This window comes from Myotis davidii, unplaced genomic scaffold (genome assembly GCF_000327345.1).
Source record: "Myotis davidii unplaced genomic scaffold, ASM32734v1 scaffold187, whole genome shotgun sequence".
Classification (NCBI taxonomy): domain Eukaryota; kingdom Metazoa; phylum Chordata; class Mammalia; order Chiroptera; family Vespertilionidae; genus Myotis; species Myotis davidii.
Genome location: NW_006383018.1, coordinates 6756418 through 6763512, shown reverse-complemented (window position 1 = coordinate 6763512; position 7095 = coordinate 6756418). Strand labels below are relative to the sequence as shown.

Here is a 7095-nt window from a genome sequence, read left to right as displayed (position 1 = left end):
TAGTTAATGGGTTTTATTCCCTCCCTAACTTCAGGGGAAAATCCCTACCTGGGGAAACAACCTTTCTCGGAGAGGTGACCTTGGTTAAAACACATAGTGCCAAAAAGGTGAGCAAACATATTAAGAACAGCATGCCATATATGTCAGGTCCCTTGAAACAGCAAGGATGGACCGGCTCCCGGCAAGATGTCAAGGTAGTACATAATAGTGAATATTAATTTCAGACCTCACACCACAAGCTAAATCCCAGATTCTGATATATAGTGCTTTCTATTTGTTTTATATACTTTCCTATGATTGCCTCTTTAACCTAAAGTTTATTTAGTAATCTATATCTATACTACCTATCTATCTAGTTTCCACACATAAAGCACTTTTATTATTTATTTATTTTTTAAAGTAAAAATGTCCATACTACCCAAAGCAATTTAATAATTCAATGCAATTTCTATCTCCTTTCCCATGGGATAGGCAATTGCAATTTAAAGAGACAGCTCTTGACAAAGGCCAAGATATAGGAGAAGGGGAGAGGGAGGAAAAAAATGCTTAAGGGCTGACCTACTGAATGTGGCTTTTATCACTTTCCACCCAAGCTAGACTGATGATCCAGGGCACAAAATGGCCCTCTTCCCTGGGCTGCCATGCCCCTCACACTTGGACCTAACCTCCTCTGTCCTCCAGGAGCTTCTCAGAGTTTCAATGGCAGATTCTAGGATCCCTTGACCTTTTTCTTTTTCTTTGGCATCAATAGGAGTGAGTTAGAAGAAAGTCAGCACTTAGAGATAGTTCACTCTCTTGACAGAACCAGCCAAGCACTTCCTAGGTACTACCAACTGTATCCCAGTCCTCACTTACAAAATGTGTCTAAGAAAACATGTATGCCCAGCCATATTTGTTAAAGCTGAGTCTTTCACCCAGAAAGTTTGAGCTCTACGATGATAGAAGAAGGTATTTCACATCCCTAACTAGTCTCCTTTTGTGCCATAGTGTGTAGCTTTTTAGAAAGAATATAGCCCCAGCTGGTGTGGATCAGTTGGGTGAGCATCATATAGTGCACCGAAAGGTAACTGGTTTGATTCCCTGTCAGAGCACATGCCCAGATTGTGGGCTCAATCCTCGGTAGGGGTACATGCAGGAGGCAACTGACCGATGTGTCTCTCTCACATCAATGTTTCTCTGTCTTTCTCCCTCTCCCTTCCTCTCTCTCTCTCTAAAAAAGAAGAAAAAAATCAATAAAAATATTTTTAAAAGAATGTAACCAGGGGAAGATGTTATGATCTTCTTGACAAGTACATATACCTCAGCCATATTTACTGGCTTTCAATAACCCTGTAGAGAATTTTTCATTCATCTTCCTCTTTCTTTGCTTCTTTTCTTTCCCTCTCCCTACCCTTCTCCCTCTCTCTTTCTCTCTTTCCTGCCTGCCCCCCCTCTCTCTGCATGTAAAATAATCAAAAGCTGCTTGCCCACAGGAATGTGAATCCATGCAGTGGGACTCAGGTGAAGCAGATTTGCAGTAGGAAGTTTGGTGGAGGGGCAAAAAGAAACACTTTCCTCCATGGTCAGAGGATTAAATCTAGACAAGGATGACAGATTTGACTCCAAAATTCAAATATTGTAATGAGATTTTTCCAACAACAATGGATGATTCTTATAAGCAAAGAATTATATGGTTCTTTGCTCTTCTATTTGTAATGTCCCCTCTGAATTCTACCACCAATGTGTTTCTTGCCAGAAGCACGCCAGATAATTGGGTAAAGACAGCTGGATTAGTCACTTCAAATTACCTATAGTCTACAAAAAAAAATTACCAGAAAGCTGCAATTTTTATTTTCTCCTAAAGTGAAATGTGCAGGGGTCTCTTCAGAAAATGTTATTTTATTTGCATTCTACATTTATGTAAATCCACAAGAATAAATGGTTTTCAATGACATCATCCTCCCTCCTTTCTAAGTAGATAATTAACTGGCTGGTATACTTTCCAAAAGAAGGATTTCACCAAATAAATGAATGCAAATGCATAAAGCATACACTTGCTGAATAGAAAAATAAATCACCCCCTAAAGAGAAAGAATATACCTGAGCAACTGCTTCTTAAGAATAATGATGTTATTCATTTACTTCAGATTTTCTTGTTCAGATATTCTCAATTTATTCAATTAAAAAATCATTTTTAAAGCTATTCTTTTGCATTTTCTTTTTTTTTTTGTTAATTATCCCCAGAGAATGAAACGGAGGAAGCGGGGAGAAAGAGATAGAGAAACATTTATGTGAGAGAGACACACACTGACTGGTTGCCTCCTACATATGCCCCAACAGGAGCTGGGGATCAAATCTGCCACCCAGATAGGTGCCCTTGATCGGGAATCAAATCAGTGACCATGCAGTGAATGGAACGATGCTCTAACCACTGAGAAATACCAGCCAGGACCATTCTTTTGCATTTTTAACATCTAAATTTCATTATGACCAGAACTTATTTCAGCTTATTAATTTTCCTTCAAAGTATATTCTAGTAATTCCTTCCTCTCTATACCACTATCACATCCTTATCCTCTGTATCAGTTACTATTACTATCAGAAATACCCTAAAATTCAATGGCTTAAAGCAATTATTTTTCTTTTATCATGTATTTGTGAGCTGGCTGCTCCCAGCTCTCTCTCTCTCTAGGCTACTAGGACATGTTTTTCTCTTGCAGAAGCAAGTCCAATCACACAAGTGCTTCTTAAGTCCCCACTAACGTTCTATCCAGAGCCAAAGGGTGGGGGATGAAGAGTGGGAGAGAAAGGGAGTAAATATTTGAAACACTTATTTAACTTACCACATCTCCTTATTCATATATTATGGCACACCAACCTCTTAGTTGCTTGTGATACCTGCAGAATTATCTTTGTCCAGTGTTTCCTGTATGCATTTCCCACATTAGTCTTCCTTAAAATCATGAATGGGTCACAATTTCCAACTGTACTGTGCCTAAAGTCTTCCTATCGTTCAACATCCTTAACAATTTGGCCATTCTTCATTTTATGAACATACATCTGCCACTCCAATGACTCCAGACTAAAATATTTCACAAACCTCCTATGCTTATTCTCACCTAGGTACCTTTGTTCATTCATATTCTCTCACCCTAAATGCCAACTTCTCTGCCCAGTCTTAATTATATCTCCTCTACAAAGTTCCCTAGGTAATTTTCCGTAACTAGTCTCCTTTTTATGCTATTGAATCAATGTGTTACTTCTCCCATGGGAAGATTTGCTATTCATTTATTGAGTCAACAAAGTTTTACATTGTATTTACTAGGTGCCAAGCATTGTAGAAGGTGTTGAAGATAACACAGTGAAAAAGACCCAGTCCCTGTCCATCATGCTGGTTGATTATCTCTTAAGGAATATTAGAGTGCGATAGAGCTGCAGAGAAGTGAACATAGGGGGCCTGGAAGCACACAGGAGGGGTATTTAATCCTGTCTTGGGACACTTTAAAGATATTTGGAGAACAAGTTGTCTGCAGTTAAATCTGTATGATGAGAGTTATTCAGGTGAAACAGCACTATTAGAAAGCATTAAGGACAGAAGGAACTAAGACAAAGAAGAAAGAGCCAGTGTATTTGGAGAGCTGCCCATAATCCAGGGTGGCTGGGGTGCTGAATGTGAGACAGGACGAGGAGGGAGGTAAGCCTGGAGAGGAATGCTCTGTATAAAGAATCTGAAACTCATATGAAGGTAGCAGGAAGATAGGTGGTGTATTTAAATAGGGGCATGACATAATCATATTTGTGTCTGGATTTTTCAAAATTAAGATATATTTGAAATATAACATATTTGTTTTGTATATACAATGTGATTCAATATTTGTATACTAGAGGCCCGATGCATGAAATTTGTGCAAGAGTAGGCCTTCCTTCCCCCGGCTGCCGGCACCAACTTCCCCCTGGCACCCAGGACCCAGGCTTCCCTGCGGCCTCCAGCAGGCACCTGGGACCCGGGCTTCCCTTGCAGCCCCGGCTTCATCCAGAAGGTTGTCCGGTCTAATTAGCATATTATGCTTTTATTATTACCGATGCTCTGAAATGATCACCACAGTCTAGTTAACATCCATCACCACCCAGAGTTACAATTTTTTTCTTGTGATGAGAATTTTTAAGCTCTAATTTCTTAGTAACTTTCAAATATACAATAAGGCTTTATTAACTATAGTCACTATGCTATAATTTACATTCCCAGGATTTGTTTATTTTATAACTGAAAGTTATATTTGTTTATTTTATAACTTCACCCATTTTGCCCACCTCCCTATCCTGCCTCTGGCAAACATTTATCTGTTCTCTGTATCTATGAGTTTGTTTTGTGGTTGTTGTTTAGACTAGATTCCACATAAAGGTGAGATTATATGGTATTTGGCATTCTCTGTCTGACTTATTTCACTTAGCATAATGCCCTCAAGGTCCATGCATGTTGTCGCAAATGGAAACATTTCCTTCTTTTGTTACTGCTGAATAATATCCCAGTACTCTCTTTCTTTCACACACACCATTTTCTTTACCCATTCATCAACTGATGGACATTCAGGTTGTTTCCATATCTTGACTACTGTAATAATGCTGCAATAAATATAGAGGTGCAGATATCTTTTCAAGTTAGTGTTTTGTTTCCTTCAAATGAATATCCAGAAGCAGACTGCTGAATCATATGGTAGTTCTATTTTTAATTTTTTGAGGAACCTACATAGTGTTTTCCATAGTGGCTACACCAATTTACATTCTCTCCAATAGTGCACAAAGATTCCTTTTTCTTCACATCCTCTCCTTTTTAAATCTTTTAGAACAGATTCGTGTTTGAAGAGATCACCTTAGCTGCTCTGTGAATCATGGATTAAAGAGAGATAAGAAGAGAAGCAAGTCAGTTCAGGAGACTGTTATAATAATCTGGGAGATAGATGAGTACAGGACAAACCAAGGTAGTGAGAAAAGTAGATGATTTCAGAGATATTTGGAGGTGGATTTGGCTATTAAATGAAATATGGGTGCAAAGTAAATAATGGAAACTAAAATTACTGTTTATTCTTTATATCTTGAGAAATGAAATTTCGTTGCTGGAAGAATAATTTATATATATAAATACACACACACACACACACACACACACACACACATGAAATGAAGGCAGAGTTACAGTTTTATATTAATATGAGTGATATTGGAAAGTTGCCCCAAAGGAAATAGTATCCATAGAAATGACAGCTACACACTCAAAGGAAGAAACTGTGTACTTGAGGGTTTGCAACATATTCAATTATTGGGCAGATCAGTGACTTGAGACCCTTAGCAGTGAAAAAAATCTCTTAGATCACCCCATCACACCCCATTCCACATTGGGGCAGGATTCTTTTCTCTATAATGTTCATAGGACTCTGTTCAGTCTCATTTAAAAAGTTTTAAGCTTGGAGTTTTTAATTGCCTCCTTTAGAAGACTCTTCCTTTCTATCCTAGAAAGTATGTCCTTAAGGGAAATTCACTGATACTTAACCCTTATTTTACTTGTTATAATTTCCTATTACCCTAATTAATACCTTTCTCTGAGCCTTTCCTTGTGACTCATCCACAAAATATCACCTCTCCTTCTGTGGTGTTTTCGCCATTCAGATCCCTTGCATGTGGACAGTTATCCTGAGACTCTAGTCAGTCTTAATAGTTAGGAAATGTTTAAGCCTGTAGTACTAATAAATCAGCTCAAGGTATAATTAGAGGCTTAACTCTGTGAAGAGAAGATGTAACCCATTTGTTAATAACATCACTTAGGTCTTTTGAAAACAGTCTTGCCTAAAATAACCAAGTCAAATTAAGAACTAGCCTTAAACAAAAAATCAAAATACTGGCCTTCTAGAATATTATAAGCCCAATTCCTCCACTGAAAGTACAGCTGAGAATTCTCTGTAGCTTTCTTCTAGTTGTCCCAGAGTCATGTTGACCCCTAGCTTCTCCAAAGTCAGTTAAAATTCAGATGTAATTAGCATTCATTGATGTATTAGATGCTTTTATTTAATCCCCACATTATACTCATTTTATAGTCAACTACAAGAAGGCTAATGGATCTTAAGTAAGTGCCCAAGGCCACACAGTAGAAAGTGACAGACTCAGGACAGACCCAAGTCTTTTGACTCCAAATCCTGAGCTCTTGAAATTTTATTCAGCTGATTGCGAGATGGTAAGATGATTACTTAATGGGCTTGAGTCTCCACTACATCAAGAGGCCTTAGCAAAATATTTGCTTTGTTTTTTCTATTGTGCCATAAAGCATATGGGCATTAAGAATAAATATGTTTATGGGTATATAAGAGCCATGAAATTCATATTCTCCATCTTGTACTAATACATACCTCCTTACCCAACCTACTTCACACTGCTCCTGTTCTGTTCTTTTACATTTTGGCCACTGCCCTTTGTTATTGATGAAGGGCTCTGAAAAGTTTTGCAAAATGGCACAGTAGAAAGTGGCTAAGCTCAAAATCAAACACAGTCTCTGGCTCCAAAGCCTTTCCTTTGTTGAAAGTGAACCAAGGAAGCTCTACTTTGCTTCCTCATAGGGAAGTTGGGGGAAAAATAACCTATGAGTGGTTGCAACATGTTTTGCAGAGTAAAATATGCTAGTGAAGAACTGATAGTATCGACCTGCTCCATAGGAATTGTACTTATGATGAGTTTTAAGGTTCACTAAACCAGTTTTTCTGTTGTGTAACTCCTCCTCCTGACACTCCGAAATATGCAATGTCATCTCTTATGTATTGTAATCTGTTCAGTGATAGCTAGTGCTAATTCTACTGCTATTTGGAAAAATTACGTTTAAAATTAAAGTTAACATTTTTAATGAAGAGATCATTCTGTAGAATGATATAAAATTTCAAAAGAGCATGTAACCTGACAAACACTACCTCAGTCAGGTGATCAAAGTCAACATCAACAGTGGTAAGTTATGTTGATAGCACCCTTGATATCATGGAATGCAAATGGCATTTTATCTCTGTGGTCTTGCTCCCAAAAATTGTAACTCCAGTCTAATCCTGAGGAAAACATTAGAAAAATATCAATAGAGGAACA

General features: G+C 37.9%; 1 pseudogene; it reads left to right on the top strand.

The window, feature by feature from the left end:
* Nucleotides 1-3409, top strand: part of LOC102762805 — an 11248-nt pseudogene extending 7839 nt beyond the window's left edge.
* Nucleotides 3410-7095: the final 3686 nt, after the last annotated feature.